This window comes from Zingiber officinale, chromosome 2A, assembly GCF_018446385.1.
Source record: "Zingiber officinale cultivar Zhangliang chromosome 2A, Zo_v1.1, whole genome shotgun sequence".
NCBI lineage: Eukaryota > Viridiplantae > Streptophyta > Magnoliopsida > Zingiberales > Zingiberaceae > Zingiber > Zingiber officinale.
The window spans coordinates 33,349,662-33,365,667 of record NC_055988.1 but is presented as its reverse complement, the minus strand read 5'-3'; the positions used below and the strand labels follow the sequence as shown (position 1 = coordinate 33,365,667).

At 44.4% G+C, this 16,006-nt stretch overlaps 2 long non-coding RNA genes across 2 annotated transcripts; both read right to left on the bottom strand.

Moving 5' to 3' along the window:
• Window positions 1-5,044: 5,044 nt before the first annotated feature.
• Window positions 5,045-6,354, bottom strand: LOC122039577. The gene is made up of 3 exons (XR_006128248.1): window positions 5,875-6,354; window positions 5,524-5,741; window positions 5,045-5,104 (listed from the first exon to the last, which is right to left on the bottom strand). It is a non-coding gene; the product is annotated as an uncharacterized LOC122039577 (long non-coding RNA).
• Window positions 6,355-12,022: 5,668 nt separating this feature from the next.
• Window positions 12,023-13,119, bottom strand: LOC122039576. The gene is made up of 3 exons (XR_006128247.1): window positions 12,853-13,119; window positions 12,502-12,719; window positions 12,023-12,082 (listed from the first exon to the last, which is right to left on the bottom strand). It is a non-coding gene; the product is annotated as an uncharacterized LOC122039576 (long non-coding RNA).
• Between the last annotated feature and the right edge of the window lie 2,887 nt (window positions 13,120-16,006).

Genomic DNA, 16,006 nt, shown 5'->3' with positions numbered 1-16,006 from the left:
GCCATACACACCCTACTGTGCTGTGCCACTACCCATGCAGTGAAACACGTTGTGTGCAGGCCTATGTAGCCGGCCGACGAGCTCAACAATAATGGAGTCGTCAATCGCCCAGCATGCAATCATGCGATATGGTGCATGCGGCTACAATATGACATACCTGAACAAAGCCTCCTCCATATATGTGCGTGTCAAAAAGGTAAACACATATAACTATAAACATGATATAAACAGCATAAATCCAAAGACATCACATATACAATGATGTAAGTATCATGAATCCAAGAGCATGTATCACACATGTAAAGCAACTAATCCAGTAGAGTAGAGCACTATAGATATGCACCTCTATGAACATATATACACATGGCAAGAGATAAAATATCCAATCCTGAAGTAAAGCAACTAGCAGATGAAGTATGTGATAGGTATCAACTAACCCTAAATCCAGGGGAAGTGTTGAACTACCAATCACTAGTAACCGTCTACAAGTATCGAATAACCTATAACCAGGGAAGTGCTAAATCTACCAATCACTAGCAAGTATATATAAACTGCACATATCAAAAGACACTATCAAGAGATAAGTCAAAGGGTACCCGCCTCAAATAGAAGGTACAATCCGGTCCTGATCCAATATCGAGATGCTCGTCTCGAATCAGAGTCTTGTGTAAATAAATACATTTACATTTATTTAGCTAGAATACAAACAAATAGCTAAATAAATCCTAAACAGAAATTTAGGGACAAACCCTAACCTATAACCCTCCACCTTTCTAACGGTTAATTAGGAATAATTTCCTAATCCTTAATTACCAATTAGATTAGTTATCTAATACCTAAATTAAATCCAATAGTCGATTAGGGTTACTTGTCTTAACCCTAATCATTCCATTTAGGTTAATCTAAGCGATTAGATCTAATCACAAACAATCACTACTAGAATCCAAACCTAAATAATCAAATCCAACAATGGTCTACATCTAAGATCAAATCTACATCCAACTACTCAACCAATACATAAACCCTAATTCATCCACACTAAGATCAATCATCTAAAACAAGACAAACCCTACACACCTTACCTCGATCCAATTGCTGTTGATTGCTGGAACCAGAGAAGCTACTGGTTGAAGTGTTGCCGGAACCAAGAACAACTCCACAGCAAGAACAGAACAAGACCTCACCTTGCTGCTATCAATCTGATCAAGCAGGAGGTCAAGCGGTGGGGATCACCAATCAAGCAAGAACTCTCCTAGCCTCTGCCGACAGCTCAAAGGATCCCATCATCTTCCACCGAGACCTAATCAACCACAAGAAGATGAGGATCAAGAACAGGGTATCGGTGAACAGAGAAGAGATCGGGGGAATGGCTCCTGGCGATCTAGGGCACAGATCAAAGAACAGGAAAGAGGAATAAGGTTCGGATTGCTTACCCATTGAAGCCCTAATCGCCCCTTCCACGCCGGTGATCAGGTGGCACGGCTCGATCCAGATCCGGCCAAGGAAGAGATGGATCGCACTGTGAGCAGTGCAAGGAAAGGAAAGGGAAGGTCGATTGGCTAGGAGACAACACGAATCAACCCCCCGCCGTGCCCTAGTTGCCGTATCGCCGACGATCGATCGTTGAATCCACCAAACCGCAACCCCTCGATCGAAGGAGATCGGTACTCCACCAATCCCGTCGTGCTCCAGCAAGCTCCGGTGACTCTACTGGTTTCCGTCGAGGTCGACAGCCGCCGGAACCGTCCTTGCTTCGTCCGCAAGAGAGAACAGAGAGAAGGAGGGAGATCGGGATCGCGTCGGGGCAGAGAGGGGAGGAAGAGCTCGGTTAAAGGTTTAAGTCGGGTTCGGGAAAAAGAAATAAGAAAGGAAATTTATAATTAAACTTTCCTCACTTAAACGGGTATCCCAAACAGGCTTTAATCCGAACCCAAATTGATCCCTCAAAATCCGTCATACGAGCTCCGAAAAATTCCTAGAAAATTTCTAAAAATCCCGGAAAAATTCTGTAAGGCTATTTCTCAAATAACCCTATTATTTAAATTTTCCGAGATCTCACATCCTCCCCTACTAATAAAAATTTGGTCCCCAAATTTCGCTATAACTAACAGCAAACACTAAAATGTACCCAAACAGTATAAATGCTGAAAGGAACTCTAACCCACATACCTCAAGTAAAAAGATGGGGGTATCGAGCTCGGATCGTATCCTCCAGCTCCCACGTAGCCTCCTCGTCAGAATGATGCTGCCATCCGACTTTAACCAGTCGGACAGTCTTGTTCCGCAGCTGACGCTCTCTACGGTCCAGAATCCGTACCGGAACCTCCTCGTAAGTAACATCAGGCTGAATAGGCACAGATATATCTGACAGAACATGTGCCGGATCGGATACGTATCTCCTCAGCATAGATACATAGAATACATCATGAATGCCAGCTAGAGATGGTGGTAGCGCCAAACGGTAAGCTACTGCTCCAATCCTCCCAAGATCTGGAATGGTCCAATATATCGGGGAGCTAGCTTACCTCGGAGACCAAATCTCTTCACCCCTTTCGTGGGTGAAACTCTAAGAAATACATGATCACCAATGGAGAACTCCAGGGGTCTCCGTCTCTGATCAGCATAACTCTTCTGACGGTCCTGAGCCTCTGACATCCTCCGTCTGATAGTGCGAACTAACTCTGCATCCTGCTGAGCTCTCTGAGGTCCTATCAGCTGGGCCTCCCCAACCTCTTCCCAGAGGATGGGTGTCCGACAAGGCCTACCATACAACGCCTCAAACGGTGCCATCTGGATAGCCGAATGATAGCTGTTGTTGTAGGCGAACTCCACTAATGGCAGGTGGTCCTCCCAACTACCTCCGAAGTCCATGACACAAGACCTCAGCAAGTCCTCCAATGTCTGAATAGTCCGCTCTGACTGTCCATCTGTCTGCGGATGGAATGCCGTACTGAAACGGAGCTGTGTGCCCAAAGCCTGCTGCAGACTCTGCCAGAACCGGGACGTGAACCGTGGGTCTCTATCTGATATAATACTCAACGGAACACCATGCAATCTGATAATCTCACGACAGTATAACTCTGCTAATCGATCCAGAGAATCAGTCTTCCGGATCGCTAAAAAGTGTGCGGATTTGGTTAATCGATCAACGATTACCCAAATCGCATCATGGCCTCGTCGAGTCCTAGGCAAACCAACCACGAAGTCCATAGTAATGTGCTCCCACTTCCACTCGGGAATAGGGATCCTCTGAAGTAATCCAGCAGGTCTCTGGTGCTCAGCCTTCACCTGCTGACAAACAAGACATCTAGCTACAAAATCTGCGATGTCTTTCTTCATGCCATTCCACCAATAGGAACGTCTCAAATCGCGATACATACGAGTCCCACCTGGGTGGATAGCAAATCTAGAACGATGAGCCTCCTGAAGTAACTCATCCATAACCGGGTGAGACTGAGGCACACACAATCTACCTCGAAAGTAAACAATACCCTCGTCATCTCGTGTAAACTCGGTCTGCTGTCCGGAAACTATCTGGCTGCTAATGAACTGTAAATGCTGATCTCTGGCCTGGGCCTCTCGAATCCTCATCCTGATCGACGACTGAGCAACCATGGTAACCAGAATACCCTGCTCTGTCCGTCCCTGCTCCTCAAGGCCCAACTCGGAGAATCCCTGAATCAAGTCCGTGACTAAAACTCGGTGACAAGCTAAAGTCCCTCTGGACTTCCTACTAAGTGCATCAGCAACCACATTAGCTTTACCCGGATGGTAGCTAATAGTACAATCATAATCCTTCAGGAACTCCATCCATCTCCTCTGTCGGAGATTGAGCTCCTTCTGGGTGAAAATATATTTGAGACTCTTATGATCAGTAAGAATCTCAAAAGTAATACCATAAAGATGATGTCGCCAAATCTTCAAAGCAAAGATAATAGCGGCTAGCTCTAAATCATGTACTGGATAGTTCTTCTCATGCTCCTTCAACTGACGAGAAGCATAGGAGACTACCCTACCGTGCTGCATCAAAACAGCGCCCAAGCCCTGAAGAGATGCATCTGTATAAAGTATGAATCCGTCATCACCCGAAGGTAAAACCAAGACCGGTGCTGATACTAATCTCCGCTTCAGCTCCTGGAAGCTGGTCTCGCAAGCCTCTGACCACGTGAACTTCACGCCTTTCCTAGTCAGACGTGTCAACGGCATACCAATACTGGAGAAACCCTCAACGAATCGTCGGTAATATCCAGCCAAGCCCAAGAAACTGCGGATCTCTTGGACTGACTTCGGCTGCCCCCGGCTGGTGATAGCCTCGATCTTCTGAGGATCTACAGAAATACCTCGGCTAGACACCACATGTCCCAGAAAACCAACTGGGGATAGCCAAAATGCACATTTGCTGAACTTCGCATACAGATGATGTCGTCGAAGAGTCTCCAGGACTATGCGAAGGTGCTGCGCATGTTCCTCACATCCATGAGTGGAGCCTTACAGCGGAGCACCACCGAGCAACCTACACACCCTGTGTGCTGTGCCACTACCCATGCAGTGGTCACGTGGTGCGCAGGTCAATGTAGCCGGCCGACGAGCACAACAATAATGGAGTCGTCAATCGCCCAGCATGCAATCATGCGATATGGTGCATGCGGCTATAATATGTCATACCTGAACATATCCTCCATATGTGTAGATGCCAAACTGACAAACACATAAATAACAATGAAAATAAACAGCATAAATCCAAAGACATCACATATAACAATGATGTAAGTATCATGAATCCAAGAGCATGTATCACACATGTAACGCAACTAATACAGTAGAGTAGAGCACTATAGATATGCATCTCTATGATCATATATACACATGGCAAGAGATATAATATCCAATCCTGAAGTAAAGCAACTAGCAGATGAAGCATGTGATAGGTATCAACTAGCTAAAACCAGGGAAGAAAAGATCTACTATCTACCACTAGTAAATATATATAAGCTACACATATCATAAGACATTATCAAAAGACAAGTCAAAGGGTACCCGCCTCAAATAGAAGGTACAATCCGGTCCTGATCCAATATCGAGATGCTCGTCTCGAATCAGAGTCCTGTGTAAATAAATACATTTACATTTATTTAGCTAGAATACAAACAAATAGCTAAATAAATCCTAAACAGAAATTTAGGGACAAACCCTAACCTATAACCCTCCACCTTTCTAACGGTTAATTAGGAATAATTTCCTAATCCTTAATTACCAATTAGATTAGTTATCTAATACCTAAATTAAATCCAATAGTCGATTAGGGTTACTTGTCTTAACCCTAATCATTCCATTTAGGTTAATCTAAGCGATTAGATCTAATCACAAACAATCACTACTAGAATCCAAACCTAAATAATCAAATCCAACAATGGTCTACATCTAAGATCAAATCTACATCCAACTACTCAACCAATACATAAACCCTAATTCATCCACACTAAGATCAATCATCTAAAACAAGACAAACCCTACACACCTTACCTCGATCCAATTGCTGTTGATTGCTGGAACCAGAGAAGCTACTGGTTGAAGTGTTGCCGGAACCAAGAACAACTCCACAGCAAGAACAGAACAAGACCTCACCTTGCTGCTATCAATCTGATCAAGCAGGAGGTCAAGCGGTGGGGATCACCAATCAAGCAAGAACTCTCCTAGCCTCTGCCGACAGCTCAAAGGATCCCATCATCTTCCACCGAGACCTAATCAACCACAAGAAGATGAGGATCAAGAACAGGGTATCGGTGAACAGAGAAGAGATCGGGGGAATGGCTCCTGGCGATCTAGGGCACGGATCAAAGAACAGGAAAGAGGAATAAGGTTCGGATTGCTTACCCATTGAAGCCCTAATCGCCCCTTCCACGCCGGTGATCGGGTGGCACGGCTCGATCCAGATCCGGCCAAGGAAGAGATGGATCGCACTGTGAGCAGTGCGAGGAAAGGAAAGGGAAGGTCGATTGGCTAGGAGACAACACGAATCAACCCCCCGCCGTGCCCTAGTTGCCGTATCGCCGACGATCGATCGTTGAATCCACCGAACCGCAACCCCTCGATCGAAGGAGATCGGTACTCCACCAATCCCGTCGTGCTCCAGCAAGCTCCGGTGACTCCACTGGTTTCCGTCGAGGTCGACAGCCGCCGGAACCGTCGGCTGCTTCGTCCGCAAGAGAGAACAGAGAGAAGGGAGGGGAGATCGGGATCGCGTCGGGGCAGAGAGGGGAGGAAGAGCTCGGTTAAAGGTTTAAGTCGGGTTCGGGAAAAAGAAATAAGAAAGGAAATTTATAATTAAACTTTCCCTCACTTAAACGGGTATCCCAAACAGGCTTTAATCCGAACCCGAAATTGATCCCCTCAAAATCCGTCATACGAGCTCCGAAAAATTCCTAGAAAATTTCTAAAAATCCCGGAAAAATTCTGTAAGGCTATTTCTCAAATAACCCTATTATTTAAATTTTCCGAGATCTCACATCCTCCCCTACTAATAAAAATTTGGTCCCCAAATTTCGCTATAACTAACAGCAAACACTAAAATGTACCCAAACAGTATAAATGCTGAAAGGAACTCTAACCCACATACCTCAAGTAAAAAGATGGGGGTATCGAGCTCGGATCGTATCCTCCAGCTCCCACGTAGCCTCCTCGTCGAATGATGCTGCCATCCGACTTTAACCAGCGGACAGTCTTGTTCCGCAGCTGACGCCTCACGGTCCGTAATCCGCATTAACCTCCTCGTAAGTAACATCAGTCAATAGAGTATATCTGCAGAACATGTGCCGGATCGGATACGTATCTCCTCAGATAGATACATGGAATGCATCATGAATGCCTGAGAGATGGTGGTAGCGCCAGACGGTAAGCTACCGCTCCAATCCTCTCCAAGATCCGGAATGGTCCAATATATCGGGAGCTAGCTTACCTCTGAGACCAAATCTCTTCACCCCTTTCGTGGGTGAAACTCTAAGAAATACATGACCACCAATGGAGAACTCGTGGTCTCCGTCCTCGATCAAGATAACTCTTCCGACGGTCCCGAGCCTCGACATCCTCCGTCGATAGTGCGAACTAACTCGCATCCCGCCGAGCTCTCGAGGTCCTACTAATCGAGCCTCCCCAACCTCTTCCCGGAGGATGGTGTCCGACAAGGCCTACCATACAACGCCTCAAACGGTGTCATCCGGATAGCCGAATGATAGTCGTTGTTGTAGGCGAACTCCACTAAAGGCGGTGGTCCTCCCAATGCCTCCAAGTCCATGACACAAGACCTCGAAGTCCTCCAATGTCTCGAATAGTCCGCTCGATCGCCCATCTGCTCATGGATGGAACGCCGCATCAAACGGCGGTGCCCAAGGCTGCCGCAGACTCGCCAATCGGACGTGAACCGTGGGTCTCTATCGGATATGATGCTCGACGAAACTCCATGCAATCTGATAATCTCTCGACAAGATAACTCAGCTAATCGATCCAGAGAAGTCTTCCGGATCGCTAAAAGTGTGCGGATTTGGTTAATCGGTCAACGATTACCCAAATCGCATCATGACCTCGTCGAGTCCTAGGCAATCCTACCACAAAATCCATAGTGATATACTCCCACTTCCACTGAATAGGATCCTCAAGTTAACCAACAGGTCTCGGTGCTCACCTTCACCGATGATAAGACATCTAGCAACAAACTCCGCGATGTCCTTCTTCATACCGCTCCACCAATAGGAACGCCTCAAATCTCGATACATACGGGTCCCGGGTGGATAGCAAATCTAGATCGATGAGCCTCCTGAACTCCTCCCCGACCGGGTGAGACCGAGGTACACATAATCTACCTCGGAAATAAACAATCCCTCATCATCTCGTAAACTCGGTCAGTCCGAAGCTATCCGTCGCTAATGAATCAGAATGCCGATCTCCTACCGGCCTCTCGAATCCCCATCCCGATCGACGATCGAGCAACCATGGTAACCGTAATACCTCGTCTGCCCCTCGCCCTCAAGGCCCAACTCGAGAATCCTCGAATCAAGTCCGTGACTAAAACTCTGTGACAAGCTAAAGTCCCTCGGACTTCCTACTAAGTGCATCAGTAACCACATTAGCTTTACCCGGATGGTAGCTAATAGTACAATCATAATCCTTCAGGAACTCCATCCATCTCCTCTGTCGGAGATTGAGTTCCTTCTGGGTGAAAATATATTTGAGACTCTTATGATCAGTAAGAATCTCAAAAGTAATACCATAAAGATGATGTCGCCAAATCTTCAAAGCAAAGATAATAGCGACTAGCTCTAAATCATGTACTGGGTAGTTCTTCTCATGCTCCTTCAACTGACGAGAAGCATAAGAGACTACCCTATCGTGCTGCATCAATACAGCGCCCAAGCCCTGAAGAGATGCATCTGTGTAAAGTACGAATCCGTCGTCACCAGAAGGTAAAACCAAGACTGGTGCTGATACTAATCTCCGCTTCAGCTCCTGGAAGCTGGTCTCACAAGCCTCTGACCACGTGAACTTCACGCCTTTCCTAGTCAGACGTGTCAACGGCATAGCAATGCTGGAGAAACCCTCAACGAATCGTCGGTAATATCCAGCCAAGCCCAAGAAACTACGGATCTCCTGGACTGACTTCGGCTGCTCCCAGCTAGTGATAGCCTCGATCTTCTGAGGATCTACAGAAATACCTCGGCTAGAAACCACATGTCCTAGAAAATCGACTGAGGAAAGCCAAAATGCACACTTGCTGAACTTTGCATACAGATGATGTCGTCGAAGAGTCTCCAAGACTATGCGAAGGTGCTGCGCATGTTCCTCTTCGGAACGTGAATAGATCAATATGTCATCGATAAACACAATAACAAACTGATCTAGGTACTCCAGAAAGATATGGTTCATCAGATCCATAAATACTGCAGGAGCATTGGTAAGCCCAAATGGCATTACCAAAAACTCGTATGTCCGTATCTTGTGCGAAATGCTGTCTTCTGAATGTCAGAATCTCTAACTCTCAGCTGATGATATTCAGACCGCAGATCAATCTTAGAATACACTGATGTATCTCTGAGCTGATCAAATAAATCCTCAATCCGTGGTAAGGGGTACTTATTTCTGATAGTCACTGCATTCAGCTGCCTATAATCGATGCACTGTGTGTCCCACCAGATCTCTGCCCCGTCTCGTAAGTGGTAAGCAGCCAGCTCAGCCTTCTCCCACTTGGAGCAGGCCATGTAAAAGAATGTCCGCTCCATGGACTCTATCCAAGATTGAGCCACGCTCGGATCAGTCTCCCCGCGAAATAGCGTGAATTGGCTTTTCACCAACTCCGCCAAGGCTGGGATCCATGCTCGTGCCACAACCATATCCGTAGATATCGCTGCGGTACTGGGTAGAATCACTGGAGTTGATCTTATGGGTGGTACTGATGGATAGGTTGGAAGAGGTACCACTGGTGCTGCCACATAAACAGGGTAGGAACCACTAGTGGAACTACAGAGTATGCATAAGTAGGGACGACTAAAGGTACGATGGGCGGTACCGGGTAAGATGTAACCGGTACTGCTGGTGCGGGTGCCGGGTGTGCAGTAACCGGCGCAGGTATCTGGGGTACCCAGTACGTAGTAGCAGGCGCGGCTGGAGGGGCTGCCGGGTATACTGCAGGTACTACTGCTGGGGGAGGTGCTGAATATGCCGACGGTGGTACCACTGGTGGTACAGTCGAGGTAGGTACCTCGGAAGTCGGAGCTATCGGGGTCTGATAAGCACCCGTACCCACAATGACCTGAGGAGTCTGCCCCTGACGGACAGGCTCAACCCTACCAGACCTCTCTGAAGACTCTGTCTCAGGAGAATCTAACGTCCTCTTACGTGGCCGCCCACGTCTCGGTGCCGGTACACGTGTAGGTGGCATATCTGTAAAGAAAATGTTACCCGAATATCACTACAGGTATAAGAACTGAAAAATTTTACCTAATTTACCAAATTGCCGTCTGGAGATATCCTGTCGCTGCTTAGCCCCAAATAGATCCAATAAAACTTCGTCAAATATGCCTCGGAATTCCGAAACGAGAAAATCGACGGAAATCCGTACAATCCGAAAATACCAAGAAAGGCTCACGAAAGTAAGCATCGTAAATCCGAACCCCGACAAGTAGGTATCGCAAAACCTTGCTCTGATACCAAATAAATTGGTATCAGATAAACCTCGAAAATCCAAAACGAAGAGCAAGTATCGTGAGCCTCGGCTCTGATACCAAATAAATTGGTATCAGATAAACTCAAAAATCCGGAACAGGTATCGTAAACCTGCTCTGATACCAAAAATATTGTCACGCCCCAGGTAGTCCCTGTCCGAAGAAATTTCGGCAGCATCTCCCCTGTACGGCGGACAATATGAATCTTAGTATACATATATCTATACCTCGGCCACACTCGGCCGGAACAATACAGTACAAATAAGAAACAAACCACGCAGTTTATATCAATATTCCACACAGCTCAACATATACTCAATCCACACAGTTTAATAAGGAAGAACGATATAAAACCAACAAAGATATACGTACACATCATACTCCACTACAACGAAGAAAAACAAATCCACGAAGTAGTGTGAAAATCTGCAGCGGAAAACAAAAGCAGCAAACCCAAAGGTTCGACATAAAGTCCACAATACAAACCCACAATACCAGTATATAAGACGCAAAAGCAGAATAAATCCGACAAAGAAAATCCTCGCGCTAAAGGGGCTAGCGACTGGAATATCTCCCGACGGCCTCAACCTGAAAAAAAATAGTAACAACGGGGTGAGTTCAAAGAACCCAGCAGGTAAACCAATAGACATGTACAGCAATATATATCCACCAGTAATAGCCTAAGGTACAGTCTTCTAAACCATGGGATCAAGAGTACAGTTCTCTAGCCATACAACCTACGGTATAGTCTCCTAACAGAATAACAGATATGCATAGCTGAAATAAACTGTAGTAACCAGCAATAGGCATAAAGTACAGTCTATAGCAAGAATAATAAGAAAATGCATAACTGAATTAAACTGTACTCACCTGCGAGGCTTGTGCAACTGACTGTAAACATACACAGATAAAGATAGTCAGAGCAAAGCATATAACTCAGATGCATGTCAATCATATGCAATCACCAAAATGCATCAATCATAATTAATGCAATCTGTGCACATGATGCAAATGACATGGTCACCCCGACGCCAGTCGAATCTCACACACAATGGTGAGACCGCGTGGGTAGGGCTGTGCACTCTGCCGTGACTACCCCTGAAGAGTGACCGAGTGGACGGGATGCACCGGAGTACACCTATCCTCCAACCTCACTATAGGAGGGAGCGCCATGCTCTCATCTCCCGGTACACAATGACGGGGAGGGACCCCGGTGTGCTACCACGCTGCCTATCACACTACCCATGAGTGGAGCCTCCAGCGGAGCACCACCGGGCAACCTACACACCCTGTGTGCTGTGCCACTACCCATGCAGTGGTCACGTGGTGCGCAGGTCAATGTAGCCGGCCGACGAGCTCAACAATAATGGAGTCGTCAATCGCCCAGCATGCAATCATGCGATATGGTGCATGCGGCTATAATATGTCATACCTGAACATATCCTCCATATGTGTAGATGCCAAACTGACAAACACATAAATAACAATGAAAATAAACAGCATAAATCCAAAGACATCACATATAACAATGATGTAAGTATCATGAATCCAAGAGCATGTATCACACATGTAACGCAACTAATACAGTAGAGTAGAGCACTATAGATATGCATCTCTATGATCATATATACACATGGCAAGAGATATAATATCCAATCCTGAAGTAAAGCAACTAGCAGATGAAGCATGTGATAGGTATCAACTAGCTAAAACCAGGGAAGAAAAGATCTACTATCTACCACTAGTAAATATATATAAGCTACACATATCATAAGACATTATCAAAAGACAAGTCAAAGGGTACCCGCCTCAAATAGAAGGTACAATCCGGTCCTGATCCAATATCGAGATGCTCGTCTCGAATCAGAGTCCTGTGTAAATAAATACATTTACATTTATTTAGCTAGAATACAAACAAATAGCTAAATAAATCCTAAACAGAAATTTAGGGACAAACCCTAACCTATAACCCTCCACCTTTCTAACGGTTAATTAGGAATAATTTCCTAATCCTTAATTACCAATTAGATTAGTTATCTAATACCTAAATTAAATCCAATAGTCGATTAGGGTTACTTGTCTTAACCCTAATCATTCCATTTAGGTTAATCTAAGCGATTAGATCTAATCACAAACAATCACTACTAGAATCCAAACCTAAATAATCAAATCCAACAATGGTCTACATCTAAGATCAAATCTACATCCAACTACTCAACCAATACATAAACCCTAATTCATCCACACTAAGATCAATCATCTAAAACAAGACAAACCCTACACACCTTACCTCGATCCAATTGCTGTTGATTGCTGGAACCAGAGAAGCTACTGGTTGAAGTGTTGCCGGAACCAAGAACAACTCCACAGCAAGAACAGAACAAGACCTCACCTTGCTGCTATCAATCTGATCAAGCAGGAGGTCAAGCGGTGGGGATCACCAATCAAGCAAGAACTCTCCTAGCCTCTGCCGACAGCTCAAAGGATCCCATCATCTTCCACCGAGACCTAATCAACCACAAGAAGATGAGGATCAAGAACAGGGTATCGGTGAACAGAGAAGAGATCGGGGGAATGGCTCCTGGCGATCTAGGGCACAGATCAAAGAACAGGAAAGAGGAATAAGGTTCGGATTGCTTACCCATTGAAGCCCTAATCGCCCCTTCCACGCCGGTGATCGGGTGGCACGGCTCGATCCAGATCCGGCCAAGGAAGAGATGGATCGCACTGTGAGCAGTGCGAGGAAAGGAAAGGGAAGGTCGATTGGCTAGGAGACAACACGAATCAACCCCCCGCCGTGCCCTAGTTGCCGTATCGCCGACGATCGATCGTTGAATCCACCGAACCGCAACCCCTCGATCGAAGGAGATCGGTACTCCACCAATCCCGTCGTGCTCCAGCAAGCTCCGGTGACTCCACTGGTTTCCGTCGAGGTCGACAGCCGCCGGAACCGTCGGCTGCTTCGTCCGCAAGAGAGGGGAGGAAGAGCTCGGTTAAAGGTTTAAGTCGGGTTCGGGAAAAAGAAATAAGAAAGGAAATTTATAATTAAACTTTCCCTCACTTAAACGGGTATCCCAAACAGGCTTTAATCCGAACCCGAAATTGATCCCCTCAAAATCCGTCATACGAGCTCCGAAAAATTCCTAGAAAATTTCTAAAAATCCCGGAAAAATTCTGTAAGGCTATTTCTCAAATAACCCTATTATTTAAATGTTCAAGTAGACTCACTTAACCGAATGAGTTCAATATCTCATATTGATTTATTTGAGCATGACCATAAATTTTAATAGTCATACTTAATCAAGGGCCCCATAGATATCACTTCTTCATATGGAAGAAATAGATCACATTTACATCACTCACATCTCTCTGCATAACTTATTGCACTCCTAGTGATCGACTTTATAATCCACCTTGTTACAGGTGACATTTGCCAACACCAAAGTACATAACGCCTTATGTAGGGAACCTTCGTAACTTTAGGTCTAAGGACTATCTATACTAATAGTCACTATTAGAATGTTTATAACACTCATATAATGATCCATGAAACATTCTTATAGTGGGTCAATTTAGTACATATTCTCTAATATATACCTATGTGCTAATTTGATATCTTATATTTATGACTTGTGATATTAAGTCATCAATTGGCCTACATACTAGTCTCAATGTATTAATATTATCCTTGTATATTAATGCTTGACTAAGAGTAGTTAAGAGTAGTGTTCTATATATATCTACAATCTGTCACTATCAATTCAACCAATTGATATGTTGTAGACTAGAACTTACTATCTTAAGATATTATTATATTTATTTATCTAGCACTAATATAAAGTAAATATAATAATCATAAACTTTATCTTTTATTAATGAAATATGATACAAAAGTTTCCTTATCAATCATCTCATAATTGACTTTAAGGGCTAATACTAATTTTCAGGATTTTAATGGAGCCCCTATGACGTGTTTAAGTGGATGAATGTATTAGGCTTAAAGAACGACTATTTATATATCTCAATTAAGTTGAGAGTTGATTAGATTAATTAACCTAGGTATATATTATTAAAACCTAGGTTTTATCTCCATTTTCCCCTCTCTCTCACCTGATTCACTCCACCGCTGTCCTCTCCACTCACATCTCCATCGCTAGATCATCACCGGTGCCAATCTGCCCCTCTCCGATCACAAGCGAGAAGTTGTCCCTCTCCCGACCTCCTCACGTTGCCGCTCGTTGTTGTGCGACCCGATTCCAACCGCCCCTCTCTCCCTCTTGCATCTCTACTCGACATCGAAGCCTAACACGTTGATCGACACCCATTGTTGGTTGCCTATCCAAGTCTAGGCACAACCTTGACACAGTGAGCAACCCGTCACTCTTATTCTGATTCGTTGCTGATCGCCCCAATCAGCAGCCACCCCCTTTTCTCCCTAATTCATCGTTAGCATAACACCTCTTGCTTCTCTTCACTGTGCACTACTCCTTGAGTGTTGGCGCCACTCATTCGTCGACCATCAACCTTGCTCCAGCCATGAACTAGAGGTTGTGAATACTCCAATGGGAATTTTATGTGTGTTAGCTTGGTTTCGAACACAACTCTAGCCATCACTATTCATCAGGGATCCACAATTCTGACCATCCTTTTCTGACAGTGAGCCCCTCCAGCCATGAGCCACTAGTGACCACCTTGGATTTAGGTGAGTTTTAGGTGATAAACTTGATATAAACCCTAATGTAATTAGTTTATGGAATGTATTAGGATTTATCTTAAGGTTAAACCTAATCTAATTACATTAATAAACTAGATTAGGGTTAATGGCATGATTAGAACTCTAACCTAATTAATTGGATGGATTAAACTAGGGTTGAATATGGGTTAAACCAAGTTTAATCATGTATCTAGTTTATTGGACGAATCGATAAACGAGTTCGATTAGGGTTACCCAAATTTAGTTTGGTATTTGATTTAGCTATTGACTTCATATGTAATTATCTAAATAACATATGTTAATTGTAGGACTTTGATTCAAGGTGATCATTTCAACATGGGGATTGTTTAGCACATACTACATTTAAGGTGGGTACTTCTTCCTTAGCCTCTATAGTTCATTGAACTTAGTGCATGATTTTTACTTGATGGATTAGGTTACTTTACTTTAAATCTACTCATATTTACCCATACTAGATACTTGTGTGCTTGATCATAGAGATAATCTGTTAATTATCTATATAGTCTCGTCTTTGGATATTCTTACCCTGTAGCATACACATGTGTATGGTGTGTACCATAGGAGTTATCATGCTGATTATGCATATGTTAGTGTGCACCCATGTATAGGTGTTGCTACTTATTGTAGATGTCGTTGGTAGACACATGTTGCGTCTTTTTATACATATAGATATTGTTGGGACCGTTGGTGGCTGGCTATCAGAGGGTGTTTGAATGACCCTGCACAATATAAAAACAAATACCCTTTTTGGACTTTTAAAAGAACACTTGCATAAATTAAATAAAGAACGAAACTAAAAAGACAAGGCTCACGGATTTGACTTGGTTACAACCGGGGAGGTTGTTAATCCAAGCAATGGATCGCACTAAGTATCTCCTTCAGGAGGAGAAGCCTCTTACACAGTGAAAGCATAAAAATAAGAAGTTAAACTAAAAGAAGAGCGCATAAGTGTTGTAATGCTAATTGCTTGTTGATTGAAAAGCTTCTGGACCAAGACTATAAATATAGCCTTAGTTGAGGCGCTTGGAAGCTTTCCAGGTGCCTAGAATGAGATAAAACT